The following is a 15,861-nucleotide window of genomic DNA, read 5'->3' as shown; positions in this document are numbered from 1 at the left end:
AAAGAAAAGTCGGATCGGCAGCCACTCTAATCTTGGTTTCCGCCAGATGACACAGTCACAAAGTCAAAATTGGCTACAAAAATTAGGCATTTGGTCTTAATTTAATGTTAGGCTTACAGTGAGCAGTGTGGTTAAAATTAGGGTTAAGACGATACATTTTAGAAATGGGCGTGGTTTATCCATAATTATGACTTTGTGGCTGTGCTAACTAGTGGCGACCCCCGACGGTTTAAATGAAGATATTGACGTTCGCATTGACCCATCTAAATCTACTGCGCGCGCAATCACAACCAATCACCTCCGGCGGTTTATGTTGATCGGCATGATCTGTTTGATTGGTGTGTCGATCATCCGATTAAAATTAGGGAAGACAGGACTGGCCTATCAAGAACTCCACAGGGCGGGATTTGATAGAGGGGGCTGGGTGCGAAGTATCATGGAGGATCAGTAAGAGAACTGTGGCCATCCAAGAAAGCTGAGCTGTGGGTCCAAGCACTGGAGTTTCAGAAAATTTGATTGGCATTTTTTTTACGTTAACATAGTGTTTTATATTTTATTAATAATGGAGATGAAGAAGAGGATCAGTTTAGAATTGAGGAATAGGACACCAGCGGAGGTAAGTTATCTTAAAAATGAGGTGATAACTATGCGAGCCGATAACCCAGAGAAGAGCGGACTTCTTGCGAGGCTCCGCTCTGCACATGGACAAGAAGAGAGGATGCGAGTCCGATTACAAGTTTTTGTTTTGTTTTTGGGGATTCTGATTATTCGTCCTATCACAATATATGTTTGTTGCTGTACAAAAATGAACTGCAAATATCCACACAGCAATTTTGGTCGCTTTGTGATTCTTATAACATTTTATAGATCTGCAACACTGCCTTTGCTATCATCCTCCTTGTCTTGCGCCCGGCCAGAGATCCATTGAACGTTCAAGGTGGCGGAGCGGACATAATTATGAAGAACATTATGCTATTGTTGTGAGAGTAATTAAATTGTGAAAAGCCAATAACATCGTAATAAGGCTCTGGTGACGTCGTGTTGACTCCTGTAGTACAGCAGGCTAATCCAAATACAGAGAATTCACGACTGCCGTGGAAATGTGAAATAACTTTTGAGACGCGATTTATTGGTTTGTCTTGAAAGTTCCCTGGTGTTATTCCATGTGGATGCCGATGCAAATAACGATTTAAGTCGAATGTAAAAACGTAAGCTTTCCATGCGTAACGAGCCTTTTGACCTGTCTTACCGGGTTAACCAAATGGCACAAACGAGCTGGTTGGTTTCTCTGAGCGGACATTTTACTAATCGAATGGGTTTAGCTAATAACCATTTCTTTTACCATAGTATTTTAAGTCCACTGGATGTAAACATCAATATTTCGATGTTACATGAACAACGCCTGCAAGAATGTATACGCAATTTAAAACCAGCACGCACGCGAGTTGACCGTTCTCGGAGCGAGACGCGCAGGCACTGACTACGGTGGCGTCAGTGTAGCTGTTTTTTTGTGTGTTTTTTTTTGTACAGTGCAGGCTTTTGAGCCCTATTTCTGACGTGCGGGGAGTGGAAGTCATTTTGTTGCATCTATACACGAGCCCATTTTGATGGCTATAACCGGTTTATCTCAATTTAGACACACGCAAACGGATAAATTATGCGTATTATATAGTAGGCCTAAATCCAAATGTAGAAAGTCTACTTCCAAACGAATTTCCTATAGCCTATGCGACTCACCCAGCCGGCCATTTAAATAGCCTACTGTACTCGAAAAGCAAGTTGTCTTTCGCCTCCATGTGATAGTGATTATGTAACAACAGGCTTTTGCTCTGTAGGAAACGACGACGTCTTTGTAAAAGGTGTGTGTGTGTGTGTATATATATATATATATACATACATACATACATATATATATATTTATATTATATATTTATATTATATATTTATATTATATATATATACACATTCAAGTGTATCAGAGTTTGTGGTCCTGCTCTGCGTTTTACGAATGTAAGTAATATGGCAGATGGCGTGCGGGGCTCAGACCTCCGCCTCTATTTAGTAGATTAGGCTACAGTAAAACCCCCAACCCTCAGAGCCTGCGCTTGTCTGAGGATGGACAAAACCCATTCATTCATGCCACTGACTCTTGCCTTCATTCGGCAAATCTATTTCTCTTACAATTTCTATAGTTACAGAACTCTGCTGTGCATTCGGCAGTGAAGTCCATTGTGCAGATGCTTCTGTATAGGATGTAGGCTACATCTCAACTGATGTTCCTCTCTTGACGACAATATCGAGATGATGCGCACAGAACTGGTTCAATCAAGGTATTACGGGAAGATAAAACCAGGCTAAGACAGTGACAATGCCATCTCTGGTTTTGAGGAGCGTGTTATTTATATCTTAGTGGTATGATTTATATACACATTGTATACACATTTTGTTGGTGATAAATAACATTGTTAAAACACTTTGCCATATATAACTTGGTACCAGGGTTAGGGTCAATTCATTTAAATTCCAGTCAATTCAGAAAGTAAACCAAATTCCAATTCCACATTTTCCTAATTGAAAAGCATTGAAGGGAATTGGAATTCCAGTGTACTTTCTGAATTGACCACAACCCTGTTTGGTACAAGTACAGTGCTATTTTGTGCAACACCCGAATAACCACCCGAGGAGTGCCTATAGACAAAAAAGGGTAGCATCATGCTTGGAATTATTCAAGGTTTCTTGAATACAACTCACATGTAGGCTATACAAGTGCAAGTCAACTGGAGTCAATTTCCCTGATGCCAATATTAAATCTAACACTTCAACTTACTTAGCCATTCCTCATAACCATCACTCTCCAAGGCCCCTGTGCTGCCAAGTATAGAAAAAATGACTGACTACCACAACTGAAACTACATACTGATTGCACATCATCTCAACGCCTTGTAGCAGCGGAGCTTTGTACCGTAAGAGGGTGCTGAAACAAACATGGTTCTGAGAATGCATTTGAGACCCTGTCTACCACGTTTAAAACTTTTAAGAAATATAAGAAAGGCTTTAGAGGTTTGTTTGTATTTTTCGTTTGTATCATTACTTATTTTGAATAAGAATATACATAATAATGATACTGCTGGAAATGTAGGCCGTCATTGTAAATAACAATCTGTTCTTAACTGACTTGCCTAGTTAAATAAAGGTTAAATAAAAAATGTAAAAATATTTTAAAAAATTGAGGGCCGTAAACTTGTGAACCTCGGCCCCGAAAGCGGTCAAGCTACAAACTGAATCAAAAGCCAAGATGATTTGTAGTTGTAACATGTTGTTATTATCAATAATCATTTATTAGTCACAGTATTGTATTATTTGGTACTGAAGTCAATGAGAAGGGTGTTATTTTGATTTTTGCCACAATAGTTCCCCACTCACTAAGAACTGACGTAGCTAGTCGCAAACGGAACACACCATAGCAAAGATTATAGATATATCGACGAGAGGTTTCTCCGCCCTAACATTGGGAGTCGTTGTCCACCAAAGTCCATGCTTGGTGGGCGAAACAATAAAAAAACGCCACCTGCTGGAGGAAGAGATTTTGGGCCTCTCTCTTCCTCTTCTCTGACCAAAGCCAAATTTTCATTTGGCCAGCATTGGTGATAACAACTAGGGCTGTGATGATACCAGTATGACAAAAATGAAAACATGAAGCAGACTTACTCTTTTGCTCCGAATTGTATGAAATATTGTAGGAATTGTAGGAAATAAGCTTTAAACCTGCAAAATTCTCCCGACCAAATTTTATTGGTCGCATACACGTGTTTAGCAAATGTTATTGCGGGTGTAGCAAAATGCTTGTGATAAAGTTATTCCCGGATGTTATTCCCGGCTGTATGTAATAACACAAAACACATTCTGGCCTAATAATGTAAGAAATAACACAAAAAAACAAAACACTATAAAGTTGCCTAAGTTGCATAAGCATGGCTGCTTTTTTGTTTCAGTTAAGAGCAGAGGGCTTCCATGGGAGGGTGTTGCTGTGTGCAATTTATCTCGTTGGATTCCAGCTTTGACAGTCGCGAAAGGTGCCCATCAGGTGGTGTAGGAAATAGGCTATTAATAACAAAGGTGACCACACTCCCGCTCCTCTGCAGTAAAAGCGTCCCACCTAGTTGCATTGTTCCTCTCCCTCAGAACAAGAAGTAGGCGTAAGTAAAAGTGAGGCGAGAGTCTGCATTTTTGGAAGATGATTAACTATAATGCTGGAGGACTTGGTCCCTCCGCAAGAGATTCTCTTCCTAGTATCTTCTTGTTAGTACAGTCTGGGATAACATATCTGAGATGGTGTAAAAGGGCAAGATATACTTGTCCTATCTCGACTGCAATAACACGTTTCTTGTTATCAGTCTCTTAAAACCTCTCTGGGATATGTGGGACGCTACCATTTTAAAGATAAACTTCTTGTAAATCCAGCCACAGTGTCCGATTTCAAATAGGCTTTACGGCGAAAGCACAAACGATTATGTTAGGTCAGCACCTAGTCACAAAAAACCATACAGCCATTTCCAGCCAAGGAGTGGGCTCACAAAAGTCAGAAATAGCGATTAAATTACTCACTAACCTTTGATGATCTTCATCAGATGGCACTCACAGGACTTCATGTTACACAATAAATGTGTGTTTTGTTGGATAAAGTTAATCTTTATGTCCAAAAACCTGATTTGAAATTGATGTTATGCTCAGAAATGCATTGTCTCAAACAAACATCAGGTGAAAGTGCAGAGAGCCACATCAAATTACAGAAATACTCATAATAAACATTGATAAAAGATACAAGTGTTATGCATGGAATTATAGATAAACTTCTCCTTAATGCAACCGCTGTGTCAGATTTCAAAAAGGCTTTAGCACACCTTGCGATAATGTTAGGTCAGCACCTAGCCACAGAAAACCATACAGCCATTTTCCAAAGAAGGAGAGGTGTCACAAAAGTCAGAAATAGCATTATAAATATTCACTTACCTTTGATCTTCATCGGAATGCACTCCCAGGAATCCCAGTTCCACAATAAATGTTTGTTTTGTTCGATAAAGTCCATAATTTATGTCCAAATACCTCCTTTTTGTTTGCGCATTTAGTTCACAAATCCAAACTCACGAGGCGCGGGCAAGTCCAGGCGAAAGTTCAGACGAAAAGTCCAAAAAGTTATATTACAGTTCGTAGAAACATGTCAAACGATGTATAGAATCAATCTTTAGGATGTTTTTATCATAAATCTTCAATAATGTTTCAACCGGACAATTCCTTTGTCTTTAGAAATGAAAAGGAACGCAGCTACCTCTCACGGCTGCGTGCATGATTTAGCTCATGGCATTCTGCCAGACACCAGACTCAAACAGCTCTCATTCCCTCCCCCTTCACAGGAGAAGCCTGAAACAAGGTTCTAAAGACTGTTGATGTCTAGCGGAAGCCTTAGGAAGTGCAATATGACCCCATAGACACTTTATATTCGATAGGCAATGACTTGAAAAACTACAAACCTCAGATTTCTCACTTCCTGGTTGGGTTTTTTCTCAGGTTTTTGCCTACCATATGAGTTCTGTTATACTCACAGACATCATTCAAACAGTTTTAGAAACTTCAGAGTGTTTTCTATCCAAATCTAATAATTATATGCATATTCTAGCTTTTGGGACTGAGTAGCAGGTGGTTTACTCTGGGCACCTTATTATCCAACCTACTCAATACTGCCCCCCAGTCCCAAAGAAGTTAAAGATGTAGTCCGGGATCTTTAAGCACAACACATTCGTAACATCTCGTACAAATTGGATTCATATCATATCGTACCAATTGTACACACATTTTTAAAAAATTGCAGGACGTAACGTATCATACAAAATGGACGACATAGTACACAATTGGATGAAATAGTACACAAAAAAACTGGGACTCAATTTATGAATACACATTTTGGAATTATCCTGTTAAACTTGTTAAAACAAAATATTAATAATTTTTACTGAAGAGACTGTGGCACCTGATATTTCATGCCTGTCAATGTCACAGTGATCACAACTTCTGGCGACAATGAAAAGTAGCTAGCTAGCTAAACAGGTATGAGATACAAGCTGTCCGTCAGTCTCGTAGCCCTTCTGGCTGTCATTTATCCATGCCTACAGCATTCACGCAATTACATTCCAGGACTCTGAGTCTCCCTGACAATTCATTTAAAAAAACGTTTTTTGTCATTTATCCAGAGCGACTTACAGGAGCAATTAGGGTTAATGACCTTGCTCATGGGCACATGGATTCAAACCAGCAACTGTGTAGATTAAGACACCGCAGAGTGTCCACAGACACATACCTCAATCCAGGGATGAGAAATGCGTTGTACTCCGAAATGTCCCAATTTCCAAAACATCACACAGAGAAGATTGAACGTAGTAAAACCAAAATATCCCACACATGCTGATATAAACATAGTACATTGTACAAAACCATCGTTCAATTTCTTAACAATGTGTCAACCACGACAATCATTGTCACAATTGTTTTTAGCCAACTAGCTAGCATGACTACTATCTTGCTGACATCTTGGCTAGTAGTTGGTTTCTAGACTCACTGTCTCCTATTTTCTGTCCAAATAACTTAACTAAATAGCATGAGAAGCAAACATGTTTACCTAGGAAATTAGGATTACTTTTTTTGCTCCCCAGCTAGCTAGACACCTTGTTAGCGAGCTAGTGCGTTTGCTAACTGTAGCTTAGCTAACCTGTCATTAACAAATGTTGAGCTGCTAGACGATAACTAGGGCTTGCTATGGGTTAACACCAATTATGTCTATAAACCTTAATTGGTGATGTTATGTATTGGCCATTGCGAGGCTTTGATGTCACCGGTCGGTCATATTGGCACTCCCCAGTAGGAACAGTCCTCAATAGGAATGAATGTAATTCTACAGTATTTCAATTAAATGTTTCAAGGACACCATTGCATGTATTTTTGTTTTAGTGGTGACTGTAGCATTAACACTAATATAAAAGGCCACTTTAAAATCTGTTGTTTTGTCACGCAACACAATGCCACAGATGTCTCAAGTTTTGAGGTTACGTGCAATTGTCATGCTGACTTCAGGAATCAACACAAATCAACAGCCTGATCAACTCTATGCAAAGCATATGTGTCTCACTGCATGAGGCAAATGGTGGTCACACCAAATACTGACTGGTTTTCTGATCAAAGCCCCTATCTTTTTTTTAAAGGTATCTGTGACCAACAGATGCAAATCTGTATTCCCAGAGCATAATGAATTTATTTCAATTGACTTTCCTTATACACTGAGTTACAGTTGATATATCTTTTCATAATTGTTTTATGTTTATCTCACATAATATAATTCAAAAGTATGCATGAAGTTGTCTAATAGAATAAATGTCTAAAAAAATGAATTTAGACATTAATAAATGCATATCTATAGCTTCCAAATTCTTTTGTGAGTGCCAAGATGGCTGTGTTGGCTTCAATACAGCGTCCACCGTCAGTCACCCAGGGTTTATGCACATTTTTATTTTGTTACCTCTTTTGAAGCCTTGTAGCTAGTTAGCTACTCCAGCCACGTCGTTTTTCAGACAGGTCCTCCTCCGCCTTGTGTCCACACTACAAAGCATTCAAGCAGAAAATAATTGAAACGGCGTGTGCTCTCACAGGAAACAGCGGACTTTAGGTCAAGGGTCAGCTTTTCCAATCAACATGTAATAAGATTACAAAGTGACATGGTGAATTAACCCAAACAAACAAAGAAGAAGAAAAAATGTAACAAACTAGCTATGCATTTAATTTGGTTTCATTCATTAACATGTGCAGGATGAAATCTCTTGATGCACCACCTCATTGTCATGTGTCCAGTTGATCTTGATGACTGTTCCTACAGGTGGAAGAACTGGTGGTGGATAACTGCCGCACCAGTGATGGTGAAGTAGAGGGCCTGACGGATGATTTCAAGGAGCTGGAATTCCTCAGCATGGTCAACGTTGGACTCACTTCCCTGGCCAAACTACCCTCTCTGCCCAAGCTGCACAAGGTGATTAGGGAAGCTGGATCCTTTTGAGCAATCGATTATCTCAATCAAAATCATTTAGTTTGCAGAATTATAAGAAACTCTGGCTTTACTCCCAATGACCAATATTTTGATGTGCAGCATTACATTTTTTTCAAACGATTCATCAGGAAACTGTGTGTTCTTTCCTCACAGTTGGAGCTGAGTGACAACAACATCTCAGGTCATTTGGAGACACTTTCAGAGAAGTGCCCCAACCTGACGTATCTAAACCTGAGTGGCAACAAGATCAAGGGGCTGAACAACGTTGAGGCCCTGGTTAGTTGAGTCGTTAAGTCTATTCAGGGCCGGTCGTTAAGGCTTCTTTTGGAATTAAGTCAGGGTCTCAACTTACTGTTGAGGTAGAATACACAAGGTGTTTTAGAAATGTTGTTGTGGATGGGCAATTCTTATCATTCACACAATTAGCCATGTCAGCTAACCATTTTTTAGATTGGTAAGATATTCTAGCCAGCTATCTAAACTCGTAGTAATTATGGGCGAATATCAACCGGCATGCACGGCACCTGCACAGTAGTGGTCCAGCTGTTTGTTCACCCGCAATTGCTAATAACCCATCCGCAACCGCCCGACGATATGTAATAAAGTGAATATCAATGGCTTGCACCTGACCCTAACCCACTAATATAGAAAATGTACTGTAGGCTACAGTCAAAGACGACGGAACAATTCTTTTAACAGTGGGTGCAGTTTTTTTTTTTGTTGCCTGATTTAGATATGTTTCTATTTATAATTTCCGACATTTTGGTAGGCTATTTGTTACTAAACTTTTCTATAGTTAGATACAGTGCATTCAGACCCTTTGACATTTTGTTACATTACAGCCTAATTATAAAATTGATTAAATCGTTTTTCCCTTCATCAATCTACACACACAACCCCAACATGACAAAGCAAAAACATTTTTTTTGCATTTTTTTGCTAATTTATTCAAAATAAAAAACTGAAATCACATATACTTAAGTATTCAGACTCTTTACTCAGTACTTTGTTGAAACAACTTTGGCAGCAATTACAGCTTTAAGTCTTCTTGGATATGACGCTAACAAGTTGGGCACACCTGTATTTGGGGAGTTTCTCCCATACTTCTATGCAGATCCTCTCAACCTCTGTCAGAGGCGGCAGGGTAGCCTAGTTAGAGCGTTGGACTAGTAACCGGAAAGTTGCAAGTTCAAACCCCCGAGCTGACAAGGTACAAATCTGTCGTTCTGCCCCTGAACAGGCAGTTAACCCACTGTTCCTAGGCTGTCATTGAAAATAAGAATTTGATCTTAACTGACTTGCCTGGTTAATAAAAGGTTGAATGGGGAGCATCTTTTCAGGTCTCTCCAGGGATGTTCGATCAGGTTCAAGTCCGAGCTCTGTCTATCGCCACTCAAAGATATTCAGAGACTTGTCCCGAAGCCATTCCTGTTGTCTTGGCTGTGTGCTTAGGGTCGTTGTCCCCTTGACACGCTCTGGAGCAAGTTTTCATCAAGGATCTCTCTGTACTTTGCTCCGCTCATCTTTCCCTTGATCCTAACTAGCCACTGAAAAACATCCTCGCAGCATGATGCTCCCATCACTATGGTTCACCACAGAGATGGTACCAGGTTTCCTCCAGATGTGACGCTTGGCATTCAGGCCAAAGAGTTCAATCTTGGTTTCATCAGACCAGAGAATCTTGTTTCTCATGGTCTGAAAGTAATTTAGGTGCCTTTTGGCAAACTCCAAGCGGGCTGTCATGTGCCTTTTAATGAGGAGTGGCTTCCGCTAGGCCACTCTACCATAAAGGCCTGATTGGTTGAGTGCTGCAGAGATTATTGTCCTTTTGGAAGTTTCTCCCATCTCCACAGAGGAACTCTGGAGCTCTGTCAGAGTGACTATCGGGATCTTGGTCACTTCCCTGACCAAAGCCCTTCTCCCCCTATTAATCTGTTTGGCCGGGTGGCCAGCTCTGGGAAGAGTCTTGGTGGTTCCAAACTTCTTACATTTATGGAGGCCATTCCCAATCTGGCCCTCATACTACCATCACCACCTAATCATCCCAGTTTCCAATTGGCTCATTCATCCCCCCTCGTTTCCCCTGTAACTATTTCCCAGGTCATTGCTGTAAATTGAGAATGTGTTTTCAGTCACCTGGTAAAATAAATTATACAATTATGAATTTCAGGTATTGTTTTCTCTTGATTCAGCCCGTCCGCCATCCGCACAATATTTAATGACCCTAAACCCGTCCGCCTCGAGGATATGAAGGCGTGGACTGCGGGTTATGAGTCCACCCACGCATTACTTGTGCCTCTGACATCCAGGCGGCCTCTTTGTTAGTCACTCTCACTAATATCATTAACGTGGCATAAGTCATGGCAAAATATGTGGAATTGCAGGAAATTCTTTAAAACTGCAAAAAAATCTCTGCCCCATGGCAACATTTGTAGAATTGCATTTTATGAAATAAGTGCTTTAAAATATATATATATTTCTAAACTAATCATGCCATTCACAAGGAGATATGTGGCTATGCTTGCCAGCCTTGTGCTTGGAGAGAATTTGTTAATAAGGATTGTCTGGTAAGCTCTAACCTCTGCTTCCTAAAACCACAGCAAAATCTGAAGAACCTGAAGAGCCTGGACCTGTTTAACTGTGAGATCACCACACTGGAGGAGTACCGTGAGAGCATCTTTGAGCTGCTGCCTCAGGTCACCTACCTGGACGGCTTCGACCAGGAGGACAACGAGGCCCCTGACTCAGAGGCAGACGACGACGGTGAGCATGGCTACCACAACACAACCACCCGGTGGGGCTGGTGATGTTTCAGCCTAACTTTCTTGAACAAAATACTTCTTCATTTATAGACGAGGATGAGGGGGAGGATGGAGCCGGGCCCACAGGGGACTATGATGATGAAGATGAGGATGAGGAGGGGGAGGAAGGAGGAGAGGTTGGGCTCTCCTACCTGATGAAGGAAAGGATCCAGGTGAGACGACTGAAATGTCTGTCATGTTTTATCCAAAACGTCATAATGTTTTACATCCGGCGACTCGAGTCAACGCTTAATTTAAAGAATCTTAACCCCCCCCCCCCCCCCCCCTCCACACACAGGACGAAGAAGATGATGACGACTACGCAGAGGAGGAGGAAGAAGGTGAGGACAAGAATTGTTGTGTTGACCTGTCACTAGTAATCAAACCCAAGTACTCTTGCCTGGAAGTGGCAGATATGTTTGTCTGCCACAGATCTCATCATCATCATCATCAAAGTCTCTATTGACATCGGCTCCATGCTGGCTGTTACTCAATTTGTGGCAATAACTGGCTCTTTGACTCGGGAAGGTTTGACTTCTATTGATCCGTTCCTCAGCCCTGTGTGAATATTCATTTGTCACTTATCTGTGTGTTTTGGAGCCAAGCTAGGTCTACCTTCGACACTTAAAACAAGGTTAGAGTCCTCCCTACACAGTAGGCAGATAAAACCTTTGGGCTTTACAGGTATCGCAGGTTGCGTACATGTAATCCAGAGATGGTTCAGGTCATTTAGTTGTTACCTTGTGAATGCGGCTAAAGTTCCCATGTATATACAGTGCATTCGGAAAGTATTCAGACTTGACTTTTTCCACATTTTGTTACGTTGCAGCCTTATTCTAAAATAGATTACGTTGTTTTTGTACCTCATCAATCTACACATAATACCCCATAATGACAAGGCAAAAACAGGTTTAGTAATTTCTGCAAGTGAAAAAAAAATAAAGAAATATGACAGTATTCAGACCCTTTACTCAGTACTTTGTTGAAGCACCTTTGGCAGCGATTACAGCCTCAAATCTTCTTGGGTATGAAGCTACAAGCTTGGTACACCCGTATTTGGGGAGTTTCTCCTATTTTTCTCTGCAGATCCTCTCAAGCTCTGTCAGGATGGATGGAGAGTGTCGCTGCACAGCTATTTTCAGGTCTCTCCAGAGATGTTCGATGGGGTTGAAGTCCGGGCTCTGGTTGGGCCACTCAAGGACATTCAGAGACTTGTCCCAAAGCCACTCCTGCGTTGTCTTGGTTGTGTGCTTCGGGTCATTGTCCTGTTGGAAGGGGAACCTTCGCCCCAGTCTGAGGTCCTGAGCACTCTTGAGCTGGTTTTCATCAAGGATCTCTCTGTACTTTGCTCCGTTCATCTTTCCCTCGATCCTGACTAGTCTCCCAGTCCCGGCCACTGAAAAACATCCCCAACGTATAATCTTGCCACCACCATGATTCACCGTAGGGATGGTGCCAGGTTTCCTCCAGACGTAATGCTTGGCATTCAGGCCAAAGAGTTTAATCTTGGTTTCATTAGACCAAAGAATCTTGTTTCTCATGGTCTGGCAGTCTTTTGGTGCCTTTTGGCAAACTCCAAGCGGGCTGTCATGTGCCCTTCTGAGGAGTGACTTCCGTCTGGCCACTCTACCATAAAGGCCTGATTGGTGGAGTGCTGCAGAGATGGTTGTCCTTCTGGAAGGTTCTCCCATCTCCACAGAGGAACTCTGGAGCTCTGTCAGAGTGACCATCGATTTCTTAGTCACCTCCTTGACCAAGGCCCTTCTCCCCCTATTGCTCAGTTTGGCCTGGAAGCCAGCTCTAGGAAGAGTCTTGTTGGTTCCAAACTTCCATTTAAGAATGATGGAGGCCACTGTGTTCTTGGAGACCTTCAATGCTGCAGAAATGTTTTGGTGGCCTTCCCCAGATCTGTGCCACGGCACAGTCCTGTCTCTTTGCTCTATGGACAATTCTTGATTTTTGCTCTGACATGCACTGTCAACTGTAGGTCCTTATATAAACAGGTGTGTGCCTTTCCAAAATCAATTGAATTTACCACAGGTGGACTCCAATTAAGTTGTAGAAACATCTCAAGGATGATCAATGGAATCCAACAGGATGAGCTGAGCTCAATTTTGAGTCTCATAGCAAAGGGTCTGAATAATTATGTAAATGTAATATTTTAGTTATTCTTTTTCAATTTGCAAAAAGGTCTAAAAATCTGTTTTCACTTTGTCATTATGGGGTATTATGTGTAGATTAAGTCAAGAGGTCTGAAAACTTTCCAAAGGCACTGTATGTGAACTACTCATTCAGGACTCTGAGTGGGAAGCTGTGCCTACTGTGAGATCAGTAAGCAGCGCACTTGCATGTGTGTGCAAGGAGTATAAATCAACCCTTTCCTATATAACATGCCAGGGGAAATACTTAGCTACAATATTATACGTAAGTAGTAGATCTGAGGTCTTGGGAAACCTTTGAAAGTAGACTTTGATGTAAGAGAGCCGCATTAACATTAAACCAAAATGGACTCCTTAGACTCTACATTGTTTCGCTAATGGTAATTCAGTCTAGAAAGTGGCCTTTGTTACGTGACTGAAAAGATGTATACTAGTGGTACTGTGTTTTGTTTTCCCCCTCTGGTGTTTTTGAGACTTGTCGGTGGGCGGAACATACGGTGGATCTTGTATCAACTCCCACATTGCCTGTGGATACAATATCATAAGGGTGCCGAATTCAGAATGAAGGGAAATGCCAATTGGATTTGATTGCTGTTTTACTTGGTCCTGATTAGAAGTGATTGTCGCCACCTTTTTTAAAGTCCGACAAAGTCTGACTTTTTGATTGGCTTGTGTCCTGTGCAGAGGAGAAGGCAGGAGTCAAAGGGGAGAAGAGGAAGAGGGATGCTGAGGACGAAGGGGAGGAGGAGGATGATGATGACGACGACTAGGCTTGTCTTTCCCCTGCGAACCTCTAAGTAGAACAATAACCACAAAAAAGTGTGATCTTGCAGATTGTTTCTCTTTGTATACCATAGATATCACTGTAGAGGCTGTTTCTTTTATATATAAATATATATATGAGATACTATACGAAAAGGCGATTTTATCGACAAATAATTTGTTCATCGTTCTAAGTTAAATTACCAGCCCAAAAATCTCGTCAATATGCAGGCAGTCTAAAATTAATGGATGTAGGGGGGTGGGCGGGGCTGGATTTATGTTATGGGCTAATTTTAAGAAGGGCTGTCGCTACAATGACCAGCCATCCGCACAACAGAAGTGGCCCACGCTGTCCCTCGTTGACATTCGTGTTCAACAAAACTCCAGTGACGTTCCAAGGCCCATGACAGGCCAGGCAGCCCAGAGTCCAGCCCAAAGAGATAGAGGACTCATCTTTGTATCTGTGCCATTATAGCATCTGTGACTGCATGGGCAGTCTCAATTTTAAAGTAGTCAATTTTCTTCACGATTGGCTGATCCCTCCTGATGACTCGCAACATGGTCACCAGGAGGGATCAGCCAATGAAGTTAGAAGTCCTACTCAGTTGACAACATTAAAATGGTGGAAGCCCTCAATGGCGCTGCCCATGCTAATACGGCCTTTTGGCCACTAGAGGCCTCTATCATTCTCTATGGCCCAGCCAAGTCTGATCTACCTCTCTGGGCCACGGTGAGAAGAGAATGCCCCCTACAGGACAACACTCTACACAGAACCACCCTCACTACTCAGGCGGCCAGGCATACCAGGCTAGAAAAAAAGGCACCAGGAAGTTTAGGAACCTCTACCGTCATCACTGTCTGCCACAAGCAGTCTCCTCTTTCTCCCCAGCCACCCCAATGCATTTGTACCAGATCGTTTCCAGCCATCAATGAAAGTCCTGTCTCCCGTAAGCATAGCAAAGACTGTGTTAGATCCCTCACACAGTACATGACTTGTTTTAGGAATTTTTTAAATCGTGGGAGGTTGGGAGATCCAGAAAAGTAGTCTAGCAGTTTCAATACCAGCGTTAGCCCTGGGGAGTTGTATTTCCAACTGATGTGCAAACCGACCACAACATTTGTTAGGGCCATAGAGCTGTGGCTTTCCAGGACTGGTGCTGGTAATCTGTATTCTAAATCAAACCTAGCGGTTTGGCCTTAACCTTATCTGTCCTTAACGGATGCAAACCAATATATTTCCTTCTGGTTCAACAGGCCATATCTGTTAACAGCTTTAAATACTGTAACCGGACTATTAATGTTGTTGTCACGGTGATAGAGGGGCACGGCCATAATGTTTATATTGAAAAAGTTAAGGTCAAACCGCTTCAGTGTAGGAATGAACCGCATCCCGAAGTTAATTTTTATCTTTGTCTTGCTGTTGATGCAAGTTAGTTTATAATTGTACTGGTATTTTACACAGCAGGAACTTTAATCTATTATTTGTAAGGCAATATGTAAATAGTTTCAGTTCCAACAGTTTGATGTTTCATGTGTTTTTTTGTGTGTTTTTTTAATGACTTTTTTCGTCATTTTGTTTTAATATAAAGCACAGGTCAAGAAGCCAAACTCTGACCTAACACACTCAATATAGATTATTTTCCATCCTTGGCTGTTGTGACACGTTGTGTTTTGTGTGGTGTAAACATCTTTAAAATAAGGATTTTGAATAAAACAATATATAAACAGAAAAGAGAATGCTTTCAAATAAATTGATAGTTTTTTGTCTTCAGAAAATGATTACCTAATCACATGAATATCATTCACTGCTAGGCAGTAGTAGGGACATTATGTCACATGTAGCAACAATTTATGTACAAATGATGTACAATTTACCAACAAATGGCCAAAGGAGGGAGAATTTCAGTATATTACATTGGCTAGACCAAACATCTTTGGCCGTCACCAATTCATGTATGAGAAATGTTTCACAAACCATCCAAACTGTTTCTCTGTTTATAAAAAGGTATTCAGTGAGATGTGAGGAGTGGGAGTGTAATGTGACCTGTAAGGC

The 15,861-nt window shown here is 41.3% G+C and overlaps 1 pseudogene; it reads left to right on the top strand.

Moving 5' to 3' along the window:
• The first annotated feature begins 386 nt into the window (after window positions 1-386).
• On the top strand, window positions 387-15,534 carry LOC139373516 (acidic leucine-rich nuclear phosphoprotein 32 family member E-like; annotated as a pseudogene).
• The last annotated feature ends 327 nt before the right edge of the window (window positions 15,535-15,861 follow it).

This window comes from Oncorhynchus clarkii, chromosome 18 (genome assembly GCF_045791955.1).
Source record: "Oncorhynchus clarkii lewisi isolate Uvic-CL-2024 chromosome 18, UVic_Ocla_1.0, whole genome shotgun sequence".
In the NCBI taxonomy this organism is placed as follows: domain Eukaryota; kingdom Metazoa; phylum Chordata; class Actinopteri; order Salmoniformes; family Salmonidae; genus Oncorhynchus; species Oncorhynchus clarkii.
Note: the sequence above shows the minus strand (reverse complement) of the source record. Positions and strands in the feature narration are given on the sequence as shown.